Raw genomic sequence first — 24075 nt, 5'->3', positions numbered from 1 at the left:
CATGCCTGACTGCCTACTTATTTATGTAGCCCACATAATCTGGTAGGCAGAACCATAGAGAACGTATGAACATTGTATTATTTTGTTTTACTGGGTCACACTATTGCATTCTTTTCAGAGCCCATGATATAGATTTCATATTGGAGGAGTTGGGGAGTACTGAAAAGGAACATTAAGATCTTGTGAAATTATCCAAGCGCCACCAGTTCCAATTGGTGATATTACTTTGGTTGTACACTGTACCACAGTCACTCACAGCATGTATACTGTACACACTGTACCACAGTCACTTGCAGCATTTATACTGTACACATTGTAGCACAGTCACTCACAGCATTTATACTGTACACATTGTAGCACAGTCACTTGCTTTCATAGACAAGACAGCATTATTGTAGCAGGTTCTTACCCAAAAAATTCTAAATAAACAAAGTGCAATATATCTCATTTTGACCACTGTATACAAATAATTATTTTATTAATATTATTTTATTAATATAATATAAAAAAAAATCTCATGTGGGTCATCACTTGGATAGCATTGCTTATTACCTGTCTATAAAGCCTTGGATGATCAGGTCTGTGGCCCACTCTCTTACTGACTGATTGCTAACTCCCAGGAACCATGGTCTACACAGACAATATTATTCTCCATTGTTTCAAATGTATTTTTATATTTTCTTATTACAGTACAGGAGTATTTCTTGTAATACACCATATAATTTTTCTACACATTTATGTAAGATTTAGAGTGATAAAATTGCTCTAGATAATTGTTTTAAAGTTAATAGAATAGATGCTTGATTAAAATATTATTATATAATTCTTTACTGGTTGAAGTGTTAGATAAATTCATTTTCTTTATTGCAAATATCTATATAAATGTTTTGTTACATGAACACCTGAGAAAGTCATTACTCACTGTCATATCTCTTTATTCATTCAAAGTAATCATGGAACACTCTGATCAGTCAACGCATAAATCTCCTCCTGACTGATAACTCCATTCTAATCCATTTTTGAAAGCCTTATCTAAAAAAAAACACAAAGACTAATGAAAAATAACACATCTTTTCCAGAATTCCATATTGTGGCTTTTTCTACTACATCATCGTTTATTTCATTTTTTTTCAATGTGTTAATTTTTTTATATCTAATGGGTCTAATAGCAAATTCGGGTATAATAACGGTCATATATATAGATAAACAGTTGCACACCCCAATGTATCTGTTTCTTGGTAATTTGTCCTTAATAGATCTGTGTTACACAACAGTTACGGTCCCTAAGCTGCTGTACATGTTACTGTATGGGAATTACACCATGTCCTTCATACAGTGCTTTACCCAGATGTATTTTTATGATGTATTTATCAGCACAGAAATTTTCCTTTTGTCCACAATGGCCTATGACCGATATGTTGCTATATGTAATCCCTTACACTATCACCATATATTCAACAGGACGATTTGTGTACAACTCACGGCTGCCCTATGGCTATTTGGATTTTTAAATTCTTTTCTAGTTACATTATCAGCCTCAAAAATGTATTTCTGTTATTCATACACAATCCAATGATACTTCTGTGATGCCAAATCTCTCGTGGACATTGCAAGTGCCAACAAGGAGCTGTTTTTTATAGTGATATATATAGAACTATTGGTATTTGGCTGGTGCCCGTTCTTCTGCACTTTGATGTCATATACAAAAATAATAAGCTCCATCCTGAAGATTAAATCTAGAGATGGCAGGAGAAAAGCCTTCTCCACCTGCTCATCCCACCTCACGGTTCACACCATATTTTATGGGACAATTACCTCTGTCTTAACGATGCCACCCTCAGCATTCTACAGAGTCCTGGAGATGATCTTCACTGTACTGTACACTGTAGTTGCACCCATGTTAAACCCGCTGATATACTGTCTACATAATAAAGATGTAAAGAGAGCAATAAAGAGATGCATTTGGTTAAAAATAAAGATAAATAATTGAATAATTGAAAATGTTCATTAATTATTATATCCTAATAGTACTAATCAACATTTTGGGAATATTACTCCTTTTATCTGTTTTCCAACACCGGACTATCCTGCATGTAATATCTGACTATCCCGTAGGATATAAAATAATAATAAAAATATAAAATACAAGTCATTATGGGATCGAGGTTTAGTTGAAAATAAAAAGGGGAGATTTGCCCTGAGGGGAGATTTGGTAAGAGGCAGTTATACCAAACCACATGTTCTTTTGACATTTTGATGTGAGATTTGCAAACCATGTAATTTACGAAGGATGAAATTGTAGTATATAAAACCACAATGCTAATTTGTATATACTGTATGGAAGACATAAAGCCATTCCATATATCACATGGCAGCCTACCAAAGTGTATGTCGAACTGTTGCTTTACCCAACCCCCCACCCGTGAAAAAGATGTGGTTTTAAATTTTCACAAGGGAGACAATGAAAATTGCTTGCTGCTAGTGATATCCGTCATGTAAATAGAGGGGGTTTAGGCAGAGGCATCACCGGGTCTGACTATCCCTGAGTGCAGGAGATGAGGCGCGCCCACAGCCAAAATAGGGCATGGCCTAAAATAAAGGGACGTGGCCTAATTGGGGATCCTGATGATTTCCCTCCAGGGCAGCCCAGCATCGTCAAAGATGCTGGGCAGACCCCGGAGACTGGGCTGTCAGCACTGTCGGCTCCTCTTCTATCAATGGAGCTGCATACTGCAGGAGAATGTCACACTGTTGCACCCAGCTCCTGTCACTGTAGAGGAGCTGGCATTCTAGTGTCACCCCCTCTGAGGGTGCCACCCAGGTGCGGCCAACACCCCCCACACCCTCTCATGATGCCACTGGGTTTAGGCCAAACCAAGTAGCCAAGATCATCCAATTTTTATCTATATCAGGTTAAAACTATTAATTTGTAAGTATTTTGCCCTATTAACCACTTGCCTGGAGTGGTCACATTAGTTGTGACCATGCCTGGCTGGGCCTTCCCTGATGTTGTCGAATCAGACATGACCAGTCAGAAATGCCCACTGGCAGCTGCTGGAAGATTGTCATCCAGCAACTGCAAATTTCAGGTGGACTTCATGGTCCCATTGCATATTGTAACCTCCCCTAGTGTGGGCCATGCAGTTGATCATTATCAAGCAGCACCTCACCCACCCCTTTGGATGCAGAGAGGAGCAGTTACCGGGAAAGAGAAGAGCAGCCACTGTGGACATATAAATATAGGAGAGCCTCTGCACCGCTAGCATGTTGTGATCAGAAAATTAATATTTTCTAAGAATTGATTTTAATATTGTTCCTAATCCCATCTGTCTTTTGATTATGGCAACTCCATATTGATCAAGAATATTGGTACGGGGGAATAGGGATGATTGCATAGTATAAAAGTCTGAAAACTTCCAATTCATGCACAGCATGCTAAAGGTTATGCTATTTTTTTTTAATTATTTCTTTATTTTTATTTCCGAAAATTGTGTTGCATAAGTTAGAAATAAATGTTCATGACCAGATCCAATTGCAAAAAAAAAACAATTTATGAGTTAAAACTTTTTCAAGCTGGATTGGTGCTGTGTACTTGATTTTTTGTAGACATAAAGATGTGTCCTCATTAGATATTAGTGGTTTGGTTTCCTGGAGTTGTTAAAAAGCATAATGCAGCATAGACAGCTGTATTTGAATATATTTAAACTACTTTACCCATAAGGCATTTTGTTTGTTTTTGACGCAATGTTTTCAATATTTACCTGTGATTTTTTGCATAAATGAATAAATAGTGGGTTGCAACAGAGAAAGTTCTATAAAAGATATATATATTAAAAGGAGAAAAAAAAATATTCTCCCTATTTCTACAGGTGTATGAATTAAACTACCCCGTGTGTGTTAGTTTTTTTTGTACCAGTAGAAGCAGTCATTGGAGGGGGGCGCCAGACCCTTGGTTTGCCAGGGGCACTCCAACCCCTAGATACACCCCTGTTGGAGCACTGTGAGGCACTGTATTTAAAAAAAGCCATTAGTAAGCCATCAAGGTGCCATTAGGGTGCCATTGGGTTAGGAGGAGTTTAGATTTAAGAGTATAATAGGTAGATCTGGAGACAGGAGCAGGTTTCTGGGAGATATGACTGCAGACATCATTGTAACTTGTCAGTGTATTTGTGTTTGTCACTTACTCTACTAAGTCTGAGGCTGCTGCACACCAAAATGTTTTTTCCCAGTTATACATGAAAAAAATGCAAAAAAATATTCTTTTTCCTGTTTGAAAATAAAAACCTTCAGTCTTCTCTAATTAAATTTAAAAATGATATTTTGTATTTCAAGAATGTGTTTGTTCAGATGAGTGACGCAGTCTATATTACTGTTCTATGTGTGTTGGTATCCCCCCATCATCTGCACCCCAAAACAATTCTCACAAAGACCGGTTCCTCCATTTGTGTGCAAACAATTCCCAGTGTTGTCTTTGTCTAAATAACAAAGCCAGTAGTGCAAACAAATTTGCATAGTGTGTTATCCTTTCAGGGTAAGAGATGGTGTGTGCAGTGGTGCTGCTATCATCTGCTTTCCAAAACAATTCTCACAGAGACCTGTTTCTCCAAGAGTGTTCAAACAATTGCCAGTATTGTTTGTGTCTAAAATACAAAGCCATTAATGCAAAAAAATGGCATAGCGTGCTTTAAACAATGGTGTGTACTGTGGGTCTGCACCCTAAAACAATTGCCACAGAGACCTGTTCCTCCATTGCATGCAAACAGTTGCCAGTGTTGTCTGTGTCTAAATAACAAAGCCATTAGTGCAACAAAATTGTCCCCATAATCTGCACACTAAAACAATTTTCACAAAGACAACATGATGATGTCTCCTGCTTTAGTTTATCTGGCAAATGCTGCTGCCAGGACAAAACTAACCTTTCCCAAGAGACCCATTGGTCAGGAGGATGATTCAACTCAGCACACCAGAGTGAAACACCATCATGCCATCTATTCAGGCTTAAAATAGTTGCCTAAAATTATTGATATCATGACTCAATCTGATACAATATGCATCAATAGAATGGTGGAGGATATTTTAATAACAATGTACAAATTAGCATGTTACATAGTTTCTTTAAATACTGGGAGGAAAAAAAGGTAATTTGGAGTCCCTTGAACAAACTAGCTTTGCTTTATCTTAGCAGCCCACCTCCAGTTTGTACTCTGAAAAAGTGTTTAACACAGCCAGGTACCTTGAGAGCGATCAGTCCCCTACTTCCTAAAAATGTGGAAAAATTTATATAAAAATGAACCACAATTAAATACAAATTCTATGAGAAAGACTATTGCCGCCAATGAGAACATAGTACAAAAACTTCTGTAATGGTGGATTCCAGTGGAGATGAGCTACAATTGTGTGATGATATTACCAATACTGATGAGGGTGAAGATAATGACATCTTCTAACTGTAGACATGATTAATAACAATGCTGTTGGCCGTCTTAAGCCCATTGTGGGGGCCAAAACAAATAAAGAAATTCAGTCACAGAAGTTGCAGTCCCTGTCGCTGAAGTGCTTGGATGTTAAAGTCTGCATGTCCTTTTTAATATACAACATAAGGGTGGGTATTAGGGCCCAAGGACATTTCCATCATTAACCACTTTTTGTACTTTACTGGGGCTTTCATGTTCTTTTGTATCTTGCAATGCCATCCATCACCATCCAGGTGTATAGGGCCCATTTCCTGCAGCCTCTCATCAGATGCAGACTAGTATCATGAAATCAAATAATTAATAATTATTTTTTCAATTTGACTAGATTGGGATTTTGGATGCTTGTTAATTGGTAGTTTTTTTTTCAATTTCTTTGATTTATTTGTTTTAAATTATTAACACTAATAAATTAATTAATGAATCAATCAATCAATCAATCAATCAATCTCATTTGGATTCTTATTTTTTAAATGTTTGTTCAATTTATAATTTTTTTCTTTTTAGCTATATTTTGTACACAATCAATCTCATTTGGATTCTTGTTTATGTTTAATTTATAGTTATATACTGTAATCAGTCAATCAATTAATAAATCAATAAATCAACCTCATTGGGTTTTGGATGATTGCTTTTTGATAGTTTTTTTTCCATTTCTCTGAATAATTTTTTAATAGTTCAATTATTAACACTAATCAATCAATTAATCAATCAATCACATTTGGATATTTATTTTTTAATGGTTTGCTCAATTTATATATATATATATATATATATATATATATTATATTCAATAAACCTCATTTGGATTCTTGTTAGTTCCATTTATTATTTTTTTATTTATAGTTATATTCTGTAATCAATCAATTAATCAATCAATCAGTCAATAATTGCTTTACCTGGCTCACTATATAGTACTCCTCCTCCAGTGGCAAACACAGGATTTTGAAAGGGGGTTTCCAAATCCTTGGTAACCAAACCAATGAAAAAACATCTAGCCACAAATATATATATATATATATATATATATATATATATATATACAGTATATATAGATAGATAGATCGATAGATTGATAAATAAAGTCCTAGGTGGACAAAATGCATTGAGAGACTACTTCCTCTTGCCTTGAACTTTGAAAAAATTATCTTATCGCTTTTAGATATGTCTTTTTTCCTCTGTGTATTTATATGACTGAATTTTGTTTTTTAAAAAGATCTGTATATTTTTTATGAATTATATTAATTTTCTGAAAACCGTATGCAACAACTAAATTACTGTTCATACTTTGCACAGCACATGGTACTTTTTAGCACTGTTTGCACAATTGGAGATTGACTTATTGCTGCTAAAACTAATGTGTGCAGATTTACTGAGTTATTTGTCTTATGTTTGATATATATATTAATAAATTGTTTTTAAATATCACTTGTGGAAGTTAACACTATTTTGTCTTTTATAACACATATCTATTCGCACATATGCACTTTATTGAATAAGCTGTTATATAAATCATTTTTAAGGTCTGTTTTCTGCAACACACCAGGTGCTTAAATTGACTATATGTACATATGTTTTATTTTGAGGGCATTTAACCCAATGTCCTATACCAGTTCATTTAGCTGACATCCAGTATCTAAAGGGAGTGTGATTGCCATATATGTCTTTAACAGTTTTATATATATATATATATATGTATATATATATATATATATATCGTATATATGTGCAGAATGGTCCAGCTCTACAGACCATACATCCTTTAGGTCTTAATGAGAGCCTTTCCCTTACCTGTTTTCTGCAACCTTTATGTCTATAGGGTAGGTCTAGCCAGCATTTGGGACATTCATCACCAGCCGATTAATGTTTAGTGCCCGTTCATATGGGCACACTGATATCAGTGGTCTGTTTTTTTCTGTGGACATGTCCACAGCTATTGTTAGGATGTCCATATGAGTTATATTGTGTCACTCACCACTATTGCTTGTATGTCTTCTGTTTTTTATGTCATATGTGCATTTGCCCGATGAGTTTGGTGCGTGTGTGCACACTCATCTACATGTATCTCCCGCTCTCCAGGTCACACTGTTTACCCATTTGATGATTTTGTTGTCGGTTGTCTTGGTGATGGCATGGGTGCTGACCACGCCACCCATGTCTGTCTGGAGCGCTGGTGTGTCCCATGTGAGTGACGTCATTGGCAGGCGCAGTAATGGGGGAGATCATGGAGGTGATTGACACATAGGGGTGAATAGATAGCGATTTATGTTCTGTTTATGTACACACTCTGTATATCTTGATAAAAGTGCTGTGCACTGAAACGTTGGCATATACTACCGGCTCTGTCTGGTTTGATTTACTGTTGCTGCTGAGACCTGTGGAGTGCCCTCCATTTTCCCATATACAGTATATATATATATATATATATATATATATAAAAAGCTTACAACGGATTTAGGACCACTCTAGTAAAATATACCACTCAGCCTATGACGGGTGCACACACAGATAGACACACAGACACACACCCCTATCACTAAAAAACATGAATGCAGCAGGAAAAATAAATTCAGCCAGTTTGATTTATCTCCCCAGTAGTGCCCCTTATACAGTAATCCCAGTAGTGCCCCTTATGTAGTGCCCTCAGTAATGCCCCTTATGCAGTGCCCCCACTAGGTCCCCATATACAGTGTCCCCAATGTTTTGCCCCCAATAGTGGTCCCTCTATGCAGTGCCCCTTACACAGTGCCCTCATTAGTGCCCATTATACAGTGCCCCCAGTAATGGTCTCCCTATGTAGTGCCCCTTATACAGTGCCCCAGTAGTGTCTCTTATAAAGTGCACCCAGTAGTGCCAGTGCCCTCAGTAGTGCCCCATATACAGTGCCCTCAGTTGTGCCCCTTATACAGAACCCCCAGTAGTGTTCCCCACTATGCAATGCCCCCAGTAATGGTCTCCCCTATGTAGTGCCCACATTAGTGGTCCCCTATACAGTGCCCCCAATAGTGACCATTACACAGTGCCCCTTATACAGTGCCCCCAGTAATGGTAACCCCTATGCAGTACTACTTATATGGTGCCCCCAGTAGTAGTCCCCCTATTCAGTGCCCCCCAGCAGTGGTCCCCTTATACAGTACCCCCAGTAATGCCTCTTATACAGTGCCCCAAGAAGTTCCCCTTATGCAGTGCTCCCAGTAGTGCCCCTTATACAGTGCCCTCAGTAGTGCCACTTATACATTGCCCCCAGTAGTGGTCACCCCTATGCAGTGCCCCTTATACAGTGCCCCTAGTAGTAGTCCCCCTATGCAGTGCCCACAGTAGTCATCCCCCCTATGCAGTGCCCCTTACATATATAGGTCAAAGACACAATGAAAAAAAAATACCTTAATCTCCGCGCCTTCTGCTATCCTCTCCTCTATCCTCCCGGCCTGCTCTTCACTGTGGGAGAGACATCATGACATTGATGTCATGACATCTCTCCCATCACCACTGTGGGAGCCTGAAGGTGGAGCTCATGAGTGAGGCAGTGGAAGCAGCAACCAATGACAGTGCCTGACTCTCATTGGCTGCTAAAAAAAAACATGCCGCCGGGTAGGATGATTGTGGGTACTCAGAAACCCCCCCTGCATGTGCATATGCCTCCATTTACCTGTGCTAACTACTGGCCTCTGATCTGTTTCTTAGTTTATGAAAACATCCTATAGCATCATATAGTTTATATTAAACTGCCATCCTGTCTGCCACTGCAGTTCCACTAAGTTTCCTAGATGTCCTTTATTCTTTTTTAAACCGCTATGCGTTAGTGCCACAGCTCTATCACTTAGTTTAGCTAGTCAGCTCGCTGCAGCCTTTGGCCAATATGGGTGAAAACTGAAAACAAAATTGTGAGCTGTGAGATAGTCAAAATATACTGGAAATCAATGTTATTGAAGGTAATTAAACTGTAGGAAATAAACGAGCCCAATGACATGATTAGAGCTGTTTATCAGTTCTCAAAGAAATACAGATCTAAAACCAGAACACTTGAAGGTAGTTTGGGCTAAACCAAAACCTTTGATTGTGGTTTTGAGAAAAAACTAAATCAAGACCAATACATGGGGGTCTGCAAACATATCTAGTTCTCATACTCTGAATGCATGTATGTCATATGTCATGAGATGCCTGACACAACTTGGACAGAGAACAGTAGCATACAATATTTTTCTTTATATTTTGCATCTTAGTTGCATCATAGGTTCAGTGAAAAAGGTGCTCACAGTGTACTAGAGATTGTAGGCTGCTACTTTGGTTTCACACATGTACACTGTCACAGATTAAGCACTATGGAACTTGGCATGATGAAAAGTGGCTGCTGGTGGTGGAGCCCTTTTCATACAGATTCAGACTCAGTCGTGCACCCATTACCCGGTGCGCTGAGAGGGGCTATTTGGCATTGCTGAAGCCACAATAAAAAAGGGCACTTTTTTAATGAACGCAGAAAAGAAAAAGGTAACCAGTTCTTATAGATGCACTCATTGAAAATTTGTCAATACTTCACTTTTATTAATTATTACTTTTAACCAGTATCAGGAGTTGAAAAGTACAGGAAGTTATGTAACATGACAACATATACATGTCACGCCTAAGGGTTGGAGTTGGTTGGAACAGGCATGGGAGGCTGAAGTGGAGACTTGGTAGGTGTGGATAAAGTTGGGAGGCTTGAGCCAAGACTTCCTTATGTATGAGGTGAGGAGTAGAGATGTAGAGATTGATGGGCCCAATGGTGAGGACAGGAATGCAATGTCCTTATTAATAGCAAGTAGGAGCGAGAACTCGAGATAATGATTCTGTATAGATGAGCAGAATCGGGATTGGGATCAATTATGCTGAATTGTTGAGTAGGGCCAGAATGATCAGTAATGCTCAACTGAAGAGCTGGATTGGTTTGAGACCGATAGTGATGAACTAGAGTTCTGAATTGGTTGTAGATCGATGAAGATGTTTTGAAGTTCTGAATCGGTTTGAGACCAATGATAATGAGTTGAGATCCTAGAGTGGTTTGAGACCAATGATAAATCTATTGAATTGGACCAATGTTTGGAAATGACAGATGGAATCAATAATTGGAGATATTGGATGAGACTGATAACTGGAGGTATCAGATGGAACTCATAATTGGAGGCATTGAATGAGACTGATGATTGGAGGTATTGAATGAGACTAATGATTGGAGGTATTGGATGAGACCGATGATTGGAGGTATTGAATGAGAATGATGATTGGAGATATTGGATGGGATAGATGATTGGTGGTATCTGATGGGATCAATGATTGTAGATATCGGATGAGACCAATGATTGGAGGTATCGGCTGGAACCAATGGAGGCAGTAAGAACAAGTCTCAGTGGTAAAATCAGACTGGAGTGCAAGATGGTATTGGAGACTGGTTTACCATATTTAGGAAATGGATATAATGGACTGGGATTGTTCAGATACATAGTACCTGAGAGCTCATCACAGAGCTGTAACTTCAGCAAGAACCTACATTGTACTGGCAATGTGGGTCAGTCAGGAAATGGAATTTATAGGGTTGAATCCCCAGGGATAGGATGCTGTGATCAGCTGGTCTGGAAGCAGCACTCTGAGTTGAGGAAGAGTGTCAGGTGACAGAGACCAAAATGGCTGCACCCATACTGTGGTCTTGGAGGGAACTCTGGCATTCATCTCATAGCATGATGGGGAGACATGCTATGAGCAAGAGACTGCAGAGAACCATCTTCATGGAGCAGGAGCAGTGCAGACAGACCACAGCACCAGAGAGAGATGTGCAGTGTGAGCTGACCTCAGAGCTAGCCTGGAACAGGCATTAAAGAGGTAAAAAAAAAGGTTTTAACTGGCTGGAGCATGACAGCACCCCCCTTGATGCGTTGCCCCAGGAAACATCTTAGGCTTTCATGAAAACTTAGCATGGAACACTGGTCAACTGAGGAGCATGGACATCACAGGCAAAAGTCCAGGAATGTTCTTCTGGGCCATAGCCCTTCCATTTGATTAAGTATTGGAGACATCCATAAGGATTCTAGAGTCCTTCATACTCAGCTCCATGATGAGTCTGGACTTTGGGTGCCTTTGGAAGTTAATTGACAGATGTGTCCATAGTTAAAGCAGAACAGAAAGTGGAAGTAACTGCCCAGTTGGAGAATGTCGAGGAACTTTATGCTGGGCGCACCTGTTACAAGAGGCAATACAATCTTGAATGTCTTTTCTGAGAGAAGGCCACCAGTAAGATCTGGAAATGAACTTGAAGGTCTTTTGTATGCCTGCAAGACCTGCAAGCAGGAAGCGGGTGCCCAATGTAGTAGTTTCTTATGTATCATGAGCTTGACAAGGGTTTTGCCAACAGGTGGTGAGGATTCTACTTTGACTGCAGAAAAGGCCAACTGATTGATGATGAGCTGCTTCTCAGTGGAAGTAGTCTCATTTTTTTTATTCCATGGAGTGAGAGAGGGCTTCAGCCTTTTGGTTCTGGACCCCTGGACAAAAATACAATTTGAAGATGAAACATGAGAAGAAGAGAGCCCATCTGATCTGTCAAAATGGAAATGGGAAGAACAGCTCCTTCTAAATGATAACACCACTCTTCCAAGGCTAACTTAATAGTGAAATGTTCTTGATGCCCAATAGAGTAGTTGCACTCAACCAGAGTGAATTTCCTGGAGAAGAATCCACAGTGGTGAAGACCATAATGAGTGCATTGAGAGAGAGCACAGCTCCAACTCCTACAGAAGAAGAGTCACAAATTAGATTAATGACATAAGGTTGGAGAAGAACAGGAGCGGAAGTGAATTTCTGTTTGATTTTTTGGATGGCTTCCTTTGCTTCCTCTGACCGACCATCTAGATGGATTAGCACCTTTCAGGGTCAGAGTGGTAATAGGTGCAATTATGGTGGAAAAGTTCTTTATGAATTTACGATAGTAGTTTGCAAACCCAAGGAAGCACTGAACAGACTTGTGAGTATTAGGAAACAGCCACTCCTGAATTGCTTGGAGCTTTTCTGAATCCATTTTGAGACCAGAACCTAAATGACATATCAAAGGAAGGGAATAGACTTGACTTCAAAGACACACTTCTCCAATTTGCAAAAAAGTTGATTGGAACAGAGACATGTCAGAACCTCCTTTACTTGCCAGCAATGTTCCTCCAGATCATTGGTGAATATGAGAATATTGTCAAGATAGACAACATATTTGTATAACAGATTGCAGAAGATCTCATTGACGTAGTGATGGAATACTGCGGGAGCATTGCTGAGACCAAACCAGAGGGCATAATGAGCTATTCGTAGTGACCGTCACGGATGTTAAATGCAGTCTTCCACTCATCTCCTTCCCGAATTTGTATGAGATTATATGCTCCTCGCAAGTTCAATTTGGTGAAGATGGTGGCTTTACTGACTCAGTCAAAAAGCTCTGTGATCAGAGGGAGAGGTTATCAGTTTTTAATGGTGATATCATTCAGACCCCTGTAGTCGATGCAGGGGCGCAAACCTCCATCCTTTTTTTTGACCAAAAAGAAGCCAGCACAAGCAGGAGAGGTGGAAGGATGAATTTTTTAGACATTAAATCAATTGGACACTCCTATACATGATGAGTAGGAAGTACATCAGCACTGGATTTACTGAAGACGTCAGTCAATTCTGGATAAGAAGGAGAAAGAGTATCCGGATGAGAGGGTACTGCAGAGCATACTAGAAGAACCTTTTGAAGACAAGAATTGTAGCAGGAAGTTCCCCAGGATGTAATTTCTGGGGTTCCCCAGTCGATTTGAGGATTATGCAGATGGAGCCAGCGAAAGCCAAGAACTATGGAATGTGAGGCCCTGAGTATGACAGGAAAACTTAAAAGTTCAGAGTGCAGAGCACCAATCTTGACTTGCAGAGGTCGAATCTGAAGGGAAATTGTACCCCCTAGGATGCCGCTTTCATCAACTGCTGTAAGGTAGATAGTATGAAGCAGACTCTAGGTAGGTAATGCCCATCACTGAACTACTTCAGATGTGACAAAGTTGCCAGCTGCACCTGAATCCAACAGAGCAGAGACTTGCTTGAAGTGCTTGCCAACTTGAAGAAAACTTGAGAGAGTGCAATAGGGTTTCTTTGGAGAGGAATGAACTACTCCTAACTTAGCCTCTCATCTCTTGCCGTGTTAGGAGCAGGAGTTTCCCAGATGTTTGGGACAATTGTTGAGTTGATGAGAAGGAGCAGCATAGTGTAGGCAGAGACTCTCAAGCTGTTGTCTTCCAGAGATACAGTTGATTTGCATCGGTTCCCCTTTGGGAGGATAAACTGACTGAGGCAAGACTGTCGTCTGAGGTTTAGAATTAAGGAATCTCCCTCTCTCAATAGTTCTTTAAAACATAAGTCAACATTGGTTCACAGAGAGACAAAGGCCTCTAATTTGCCCAGAAGAGCTTGGGTAACAATAAAATCTTTAATTTTATCCAATTAGCCATTCCAGAAGGCTGCATAGAATGCTCCATCATTTCAAGAGAGCTCTGATGCCAGTATTTGAAACTGCACCAGATACTGGCCTACAGAATTTCATCCCTGGCATAGATACAGAAGATCAGACAAAGCAGATGACACTTTCCCAGGCTTGTCAAACATTTGGTGGAATGCTGTGACAAACTGTAAGATGTTAGGATGAGATCAGCTCTTTCCCATAAGGGTGAAGCCGAGTCCAATGCAGATCCCGATAACAGGGAGATGATATATGCCACACAGGTACAGGTTGTAGCAAAATTGCTGGGTTGGAGCTCAAATTGAATTTCACATTGGTTTAAGAAACCCCTGCAATTTTTGGAATTCCCATCAAATTTTGCAGGAGAAGGAATGTGCAGACGGGGTGCCGTCGAGGAAACAAAAAATTGAGAAATTGGAATGGATGGAGCAGCTGCTTCTGAACCTTTAAGCATTGATTAAATGCTATCAAGCTGGTTAGTCAGTTCTTGAAGTAACTGAACCACCTAACCCTGTGTCACCTCTTGGTGTTCTAGGTGAAAACAAGATCCTGGGTAAATCCAGCAGCTTGTGCCTGATTCTTGACTGGTTCCATTGGGCCAGTACCAGCTTTCACACCTGAGGGTTGGAGCTGGTCAGAACAGGCGTGGGAGGCTGTAGTGGAGACTTGGGAGTTGTGGATAAAGTTGGGAGGCTTGAGCTCAGACTTCTTCATGTATAACATGAGAAGTAGAGAAGCTGTAGAGGATGATGGGCCCAAAGGCTAGGACAGGGATGAAATAGATGAGCAGAATCAGGTTGGGACTGATTATGCTGGATTGTTGAGTAAGGCTGGAATGATCGGTAATGCTGAACTGAAGAGCTGGATTGGTTTGAGACTGATAGTGATGAACTGGAGTTCTGAATCAGTTGGAGACCGATGAAGATGTTTTGAAGTTCTGAATTGGTTTGAGACAGATGACGATGAGTTTAGATCCTGGAGTGGTTTGAGACTGATGATGAATTATATTTCTGAATCGGTTTGGGACTGATGAGGAATGTATGGGATGGGGCCGATGTTTGAAAATGACAGATGAAATCGATTATTGGTGATATTGAATGAGACTGATGATTGAAGATATCAGATGGAACTGACAATTGGAGGTATTGAATGAGACCGATGTTTGGAGGTATCGGCTGGAACCGATGGAGGCAGTAAGAATAAGTCTCAGTGGTAAAACAAGACTGGAAAGCAAGATGGTATTGGAGACTTGTTTACCAGATTTAGGAACTGGATATAATGGACTGGGACCATTCAGATACCTGGGAGCTCAGCACATAGTGGTAACTTCAGCAAGAAGCGACGATGTACTGGCAATGTGGGTTGCTTGTGGATTGTACTGGCAATGTACAATTGATGTGAATGTAAGTCTGCTTTGAAACAATAAACATTATAATTTCCAAACTATTATATAATTTATTTGCAAAATATAAGCTTTTTTAAACTCGATAGAGCAAAAAAACCAGACCTGATTGGGCAAAATTAGTTATATTTTTGCATTCACCATGCACTAATTATATAAGATCACCAAAAAAAAACCTTAACCTCAAAAAAGACGCTGACCAGTGTTATCTAATGGGTAAATGATCACACTTTGGAAGAACAGTATTACTAAGCATTTCCCACACTTGACAAAATCTTATTAGTGCTATCCATACATTTTAGTGCTAGTGATACATTTTGCAACTAATCTTGTTACCTTGTTACAAAGTAACAAGTTGTATTCTCTATATGAAACTCACCACCTGTGGGGGGGGGAATTAAACTGTTCTTATCGTGACTGTTAGTAATGGGCGCCCAACGGAGCAAATTAATGGCTCTGTTCAGGCACAAGTGCTGCAGCAGCCTACATTTGTGCTCGCAGCCTTCTGAGGCTAAAACCAGTACTTTTCACAATCATGATAATTAATGGGCACCCAAAACAATTGAATTGCTTCATCGAGGGCTCATTAATTATCGCCACCATAGAAACAATGGAATTGCCCCCTGTGAGTTTGTTTTTACTCTTATTTATATTCCTTTGTTATTATTCAAAGTTTCTTATTGTTTTATATGTATAATTTAAAAAATTGTTATAATACATCTGACTCTTGACTATTAATTTTATTTACAGACTGACAATGTGTGGCTCCAATTAGCGCTGTCTGGTTTGACTTTTTTATTTTTAAATATGCTATGTGGTATCTTTTATTAATTCATTCTTGTTCTTGAGAGCTGGAATTGTGCAGGTTTTTTGTATAGTAGAAATTAAATTATTAACAGTGGATACTCATGATCGTATTTATCTATTTATATATATTTATATGTATATAGGTACTGTGATAATGACATATTTTGGAGGGATGGAAGACCCAAACTGGTATCTTGCTTAGTGCCCAATGAGATCTTAATCTGGCTCTGGTAAAATTGCTAAATCTGAAAATTAATTTTCTAATTATTTACAAAGTTTTTTCTTTTACAGCATTTATATAATGTACATTATATGGTAGAAATTTTAACTCATTTTGACATTTTAGATGAAAGAACACAACTTCTGTAAGTGGTTCTAACATAAAATGAATCAAACGAGCATAGTAACTGAACATTATAGTACATTCCATAAAGCACTGACTGGAAACATAACAGTATAGAATGGTTTAGAGAAATACACAACAGATTTTATGGATAGTCATCATCAACATTTATTTATCTATAAGTCATTGTTAATTCTGTGGCAGCAGGTAATCTGCAGGTAAGACTTACATGAATATAAAAAAGCAAACATAACATTCAAAAATATAATAAAGCATAATAGCACATACATAACCTTATGAGAGTCATGCACTAGCAGCTCCAACTAAAGCAGATACAGGTACAAAAATGAAAGGTACATGCAAAGTAAATAGGGAGCAGACAGATATTGGTATAGCAGTCCTAAAAGTGTCTATATAAATAATTTATAGGATCAATGTATGCTGGTAAATTAGTTCAATATGAATTATTCAGATGATCCAGTTTTGCTGTTAAAAATGATCCTGTGTAAAACAGAGACATTTTATTAATAATGACAGCTGTGGGTGAAATTGTCTCATAATTGAAAGAGACCCAGGCACTTTGAAATTACATAAAGTGTGTGAAACTTACAGTACATGTAGTCATATAAACTACAATGCAGCAAAAGTCAATAAAAGCAAATTCATTCTCATTAATAAGTGTAACATCGGTGATATACTCCATGAGAGATTAATATTTGTGTACCCTAATTTTTGCTACACAGAGTATATGGCTTTTTAGATGACTGATACATAATATATGAAATTGTTTTGATTAAATTTTTTTTTTTTATTTGAGTGGAGACATAAATGGGAACTTTTCTTTCTGGACCAGACATAGGACCTGATTCAGAGGCACTTGCTAAGGCGCGATCGCTCGCTGCCGGGCGATTGTTGCTAAGTGCGAATGCATATAAGTTGCAATGCGCATGCGTAAGCCAGTCATTGCGATGGGAAATCGTGTGCTCGTAGTAAGACAGAGCGCTACTTTGAGTGACAGATTGTGCCATTTGTGGGTGGTAACAGGGGAAAGTGCTTATGAACGGGGGAAGGTGGAGCGAACGCAGGCATGTCTGACTGTCAAAACAGAGTTTATGTGTGTCCATAATCAAAAGGCAGCGTCATTGTACACGTCAGCTGACATCTATTTCGATCGAAGTACTCGCAGTGCTTGCGGGAGCCCAGGGTCTACCACAAGCACTGCGTGAGCAGTCGATGGTTCTTTACGTAGCCGATGTTTGCAGTCAGATAATAGAGTAGCAGGTGCTACTCATTGCAATGTATAATTGCTAATTAGATGCGTTTTTTAGCATTTTTTTTTTCTGGTTACTCTTTTTTATTGTGATTGTGATGTCTTTACAGATGCCAATCCAAAAAACATTTTGCTTCCCTAACAATTGCCCCTATATTTTTTCATAATCAAATACATGATAAAAAAAATTTTTTGAGTATTTAAAATGTAATAGGGTAAACTTTTTTGTCTTTTTTTGTACTCCTTTCAAGCTGGTGTGGAACTGCACATCCCAGTATGCCATTCCAGAGTAAATACATGCCTTAATAGCAATACTGTGCCGAGCCAGGCTTGGATTTGTAGTTCCATAGTAACTATAGTGTTTTTTTATTGTAGTTTTAGAAGGATAAAAAAGCATGTTAAATAGACAAATGACTGACTTTGTTGTATATTTACTCTTTTTTTTTATTCAGAATCCAAAAAATTTTTGCAACAAATAATTACATTTATGATTATTAAAATTAAATATTTTTTTTTATATTCAAAATAATTTTAACAATAAAAAAATACACGATTTTCTGGACGAATTTGGAATGGGGACACACTTACAAATGTGGGTTGTGCCTTTTGTGCCATCACCAAATGTCCTTCCTTCACCTCCTACGATTAAAAATTCCCCTCCAAATATGGATGGCACATTTGATGGCAAGATACAATGTCAAATTATTCATTGTATGGTTTCCAGGGGCACTAAACAGATTAAATTTTTGGACATAAACATCCAGAAAGATCTGGGTGGATATAATCCAAGAAAATCAATCTTTTTTCTTTTTCTTTGCAGCTGACCCCGGAAAGCTCAATTTACGGATCCGGGTGGACCGTCGTAGACCCTGCTGGGAGCTCGGTCCAGCCACACCTCACCTTCTCTTGGGCCAGTGAGTTGTTGTTTCATCTCCCTGACATCTTGGCTTATGGTCCTTAGAATGGAGGTTTGCTCCACCACGCTGGCCTGGACTGCCTCAATGGCTGCTGTTTGGCATAACACTGCCACCCTAAGCCCATCCAGGACTTAGGCAAGGGTGCCAGTGGAGGATGGGGCAGGCACAGTTGATGGAGGTTGTGCTGTCACCCCATCCATCTGCAGCCTTTCATCCATGCGAGGTCCTTTAAAATTGAAGAAGTAAAAATTTGTATTTTTAATTTACACAAAAATAGACAGATACGAAGACAGGTGTATCCAAATAATTACCAGACACAGCATGTTGGTCATCTTGTGGAGGCTCCAGATGGTCTAATTGGGCCTCCAACACTAACCCGATATAATAGGATGGCGGTTACAGTGTCGGTAGTGTCATCCCTCAAGGTGGACTTGGGTATCTGGAGCCAGGACTACATTATCCCTTATTCATCTGAGACTGGGGACTGACATCTGCAGGAAGCCTGTTGCTGATTCTAACCAGTGGAGATCTGTTACATGCTTTTATTTATTTTTGATCCTGTAAGTGCAATCTGTGATTAAATTTGTCATATTTTAAAAGGAATCTGCACTCTCTCCTGTTTTATGTGTCATTCCATGCCCTATTGGTTGCACTGAGTGAATAAGGGCTGGAAGGCACACTTATATTACAGAAACATATCACTAGGAATGAAAGGAGGATTTGTGGAGGCAATATGAAGTGTTCCCTGTGTGAATATGTTGGATATATGCGAACCAGTGATCCATTCCTTAGATGGAAGGATCATTTTTATGGTCTACTATTCTAGGGTGAATATATGTGTTTTTTAATAGATGTGATACACACCCTGGTGATTATCTATAAGTAACATGTCACTCTGAAAGCGCTTTTTACTGGTACATTTTCTTTTATCACTGTATCTGCTATAAGTATCATTTGGGTGTATACTTTTTTGTACTGGCAGTCAGCTGCATTCTAATCTCATTGCGCATCCTTCAAAGATATTTTGTTTACTTATTTTAGCTAGTCAGCCTTTGACCAATACAGGTGAAAACTTAAACCAATATTGTTAGCAGTGGGGTAGTCAATATTGAATGGAAATTAATGTTATTGAGTTTAAAAACACTGTAGGAACAGAAACAGGCCCAAATGACATGATTACGGCTGTTTTTATAATTTTTTAAAGAAATACAGATCTAAAACCAAAACACTTGATGGCAGTTTTGACTAAACCAAAATTTTTGACTGTGGTTTTGGCAAAAACAAAATCAAAACCAACACACGGGGTCTGTGAACATATCTAGTTCTCATACACTGAAAGCGCATACGCCATATGGTGTAAGACACCTGGCATGACTTAAGCTGCCCATCCATTTATTGATGCGGGGGACGACGGCACGATTATGACGCCGTCGTCTCCCGCGGGGTAAAGTGCATACCCTGAATGTTCAGAAGTTCAGTGTATGCAGATCAATCATCCCCGAACATGGCAACCTGACGGCGGTCGTCGGGTTGACCGTCATGTTGGTGGGATGATTTATGTTAAAAACGACCAGCGGGCACGCGCATCGCTGGTCATTTTTAAAGTTTTACTGCCCAATTTGAAGGCAATTACCAAGCAATGGAGCAACAACAACCGTCACTATCACTCCATCGCTAGGTTTAATCGCCTAGTGGATGGGCAGCATTAGATGGGCCAAGAGCAGTAGCATATAATATTTTTCTTTACATTAGTCGCATCAGAGGTTCAGTGAAGAAGGTGATCACAGTGTTCTAGAGATTGTAGACTGCGACTTTAGTCATACAGGATTTGTTTCACACACGTACAATGTAACAGATTAAGCACTATAAAACTTGGCACGATGAAAAGCCGCGGTTGCTGATGTTGGAGCCTTTTTCATACAGATTCAGATTCAGTCATGAACGGATGTACAAAAGTCATTACTTCCATTGGTTTTATTTGTGCACATATTGAAGGAAAAGGACGCTCATTACAGCCTAGTCACCCATTACCCGGTGCACTGAGAGAGGATATTTGGCACGGCTGAAGCCACAAAAAGATAGGACACATCTGTATAATGAACACAGAAAAGAAAGAGGTAACCAGTTCTTATAGCCTCACTGAGAATTTGTTATTACTTAACTTTTATTAGTTATTACCTTTAAAATCATATTTATTACTCTACAATTTGTTGAAAATGGCAAAACATACAAACAGGGGAGAGGATGTGATCAGTATCAGGAGTTGTGTCACATGACAACAAATACTGTACATATATATGTGACAATGATCATATAATAAAACAATAATCACACTGATTGTGATGTAAGATTAAAAACTGGGTTAATAACTCCCACATGGATTCCTATGATAGTTCATTAGATGTCATTATAAGAGATAATACTCAACAGTCTTGGATATTTTAGCACCACGCCAACACATAGAAAAAAACTACTTTGATATTGTATATTTATATAAATTATAATAAATTTGAATATACAATGTCAAAGTCTTTGGGAGAGATTTATCAAAGCTTGGAGAAAGTTAAAGTGGAAAGAGATAACGGACCAACCAATCAGCTCCTAGCTCTCATTTTTCAAACACAACCTGTAACATGACAGTTAGAAGCTGATTGGTTGGTACTTTCTCTCTCTCCATTTTAATTTGATCTCTCTCCAAGCTTCGATAAATCTCCCTCATGGTGTGACGAGCATTTTAAAACTATTGGCCAAAGCTACTCATCATTGGCAGCATTGATAAACCAACCCTTAGTAAAACTACTCCCAAGCCTCCTTGTTGTGTTCTCTGATTAATTCAATGATTGCCATCACACAGTGAGGGCTAAGTAGCAAGATTCAACCATTAGAGGTGCTGTGGGTTTACATCCCAATGGTGATCCTCCTCACACAGCCATCAGACTATACTGTCCCTGCTGCTGCATCTGACTGATTTATTGTTTCTGTGTTTTGTTCCTTACATCCTGTGGGCATATCTGGAGTTGGCCTGGCACTTGGATGAATAACTTTTTTAGGGAGCAAAGAAACTGGATTTCTTTGATTGCTCAGAAGAGAATAATATAGTGAATGCATGGCCGGATTATTGACAAGGCGAAATAGACGGCCGCCTAGGGCCCAGTAGGGCAGCCAGCCACCCACCAACATCAATGGGATTTCACCTCAAAATGTGGCTTATTTTACTTACTGACTAGTCACTATAAATATCATTTCCATATTGTAGATAATATATCATTTCAGGATAATAGTGTCACTCGGCTATGGAACATCTGGATTTATCCGAAGTTTATATTACAACTTGAGACCTGCGTGGAAATCAGGATAATAGTGTCCTATATGTCTGTTTTATCTCAAAGCCCTTTATATATTGTATTTTGGACCACTTAGAACGGATTATCTAATGGGTAAATGATCACACTTTGCGGGAATAGTATTACTAAGCATTTCCTACACTTGACAAAATTGTATTAGTGCTATTGACACATTTTACTGCTAGTGATACATTTTACTGCAAGTGATACATTTTACTGCTAGTGATACATGTTTACTGCTAGTGATACATGTTTACTGCTAGTGATACATTTTACTGCTAGTGATACATGTTTACTGCTAGTGATACATTTTAGTTCTAGTGATACATTTTGCAACTAATCTCATCACCTTGTTACAAAGTAACAAGTTGTATTGTTTATTTGAAACTCACTTTCTGTGGTGGGAATTAAATTGTTTTTATCATGACTGTTAGTAATAGGCACCCAACAGAGCAATGATCGGGCGCTAGTACCGTGGCAACCAACATTTTTGCTCACAGACTCCTTAGGCTAAACCCAGTGCTTTTGGGCATGACAAGCACAATAATTATTGGGCGCCTAAAACAATTGAATTGCTTCGTCGAGCGCCCATTATTTATCACCACCCTAAAAACAATTGAATTGTCCCGTGTGAGTTTGTTTTTACTCTTATTTTATTTTCCTTTGTTATTATTCAAAGTTTCTTAATGTTATAATACATCTGATTCCTAATATTAAATTTATTATCAGACTGACAACGTGTGGCTCCAATTACTGCTATCTGGTTTGACTTTTTTTATTTTTACATATGCTATATGCAAATTTACCCTGAGTTTGTTTATGTGGTATTTTATTATATAACAGCTTTTATTAATTCATTCTTGTTCTTGAGAGCTGGAATTGTGTAGTTTTTTGTATATGAGAAATTACATTATTAACAGTGGATACTCCTGTAGGTATTTATCTAACTATATTTATTTACAAGTATATAGGCACTGGGATACTGGTGTATTTTGGTGGGACAAAGCCCAAACTGGTATATTGTCTCATGCCCGATGGGGTCTTAATCCAGCTCTGGTAAAATGGTTAAATCTAAAAATAAATTGTCAAATTAATTACAAGTTTTTTGCTTTTACAGCATTTATATACATTACATGGTAGAAATAATAACCCATTTTGACTTTTTAGATGAAAGAACGCAACTTCTGTAAATGGTTCTGTCACAAAATCATTCATACAAGCACTGTATCGTAACTGTACACTATAGTACATTCCATAATCATCATCAACATATATTAATTTATAAGACACCTGCAATTCTATGTCACCAGGTAAGCAGGTATGACTTACATGAATATAATAAGCAAACATAACATCAACAATATAATAAAATATAATAGCACATACATGACCACATGAGCGTCATGTACACAGCTACAACTAAAATAGATAAAGGTCCAAAAATGAAAGGTAAATACAAAGTAGATAGAGAGTGGACAGACAAGAGACATTGGAATAGCCATCCTTGGACTTATATTGTGTGGAATGACATTCTGTACTATATATCATTTTTCTTGATACACTTTTAGTAGCAAACAATATATACAGTATGAGCATTATCATAAAAAAATCAAGTAAAATTTGTAAAAAATATTTTTCATAACATTTAAAAGTGTGTTTGATTTCCTACTGTGTTTAACAGTAAAGAGTTTGATTTGATTGCAAACCTATAATGTAATAGCACAATGGACCCAGGTTCACAATATTCAAGTACCCTGTTCTACAAGGGAATCATTTCCATACAAACTCCTGACTAAACTACTACATCCAACTACCTGACAGAGGAATTCCCAACCCATCACCTACATTGCAAGTCTCAACTGGCCTAATTACATACATATGCACTACTTCAAGTGCAACAAACCCAATACAGTATATCTGAATAAAACTATATTATCTGCAGCAGCTTCCTTCCCTCTCATTGAGACCCATAAAGCTGGTGTGAGGATCACAAAAAGAGAGTAACTAGAGGCTATAGAGTT

At 38.5% G+C, this 24075-nt stretch overlaps 1 pseudogene; it reads left to right on the top strand.

Moving 5' to 3' along the window:
• The first annotated feature begins 1054 nt into the window (after positions 1–1054).
• Positions 1055–1990, top strand: LOC148534948 (olfactory receptor 1G1-like; annotated as a pseudogene).
• The last annotated feature ends 22085 nt before the right edge of the window (positions 1991–24075 follow it).

This window comes from Taudactylus pleione, unplaced genomic scaffold, assembly GCF_031769625.1.
Source record: "Taudactylus pleione unplaced genomic scaffold, aTauple2 ptg000061l, whole genome shotgun sequence".
Lineage (NCBI taxonomy): Eukaryota > Metazoa > Chordata > Amphibia > Anura > Myobatrachidae > Taudactylus > Taudactylus pleione.
Note: the sequence above shows the minus strand (reverse complement) of the source record. Positions and strands in the feature narration are given on the sequence as shown.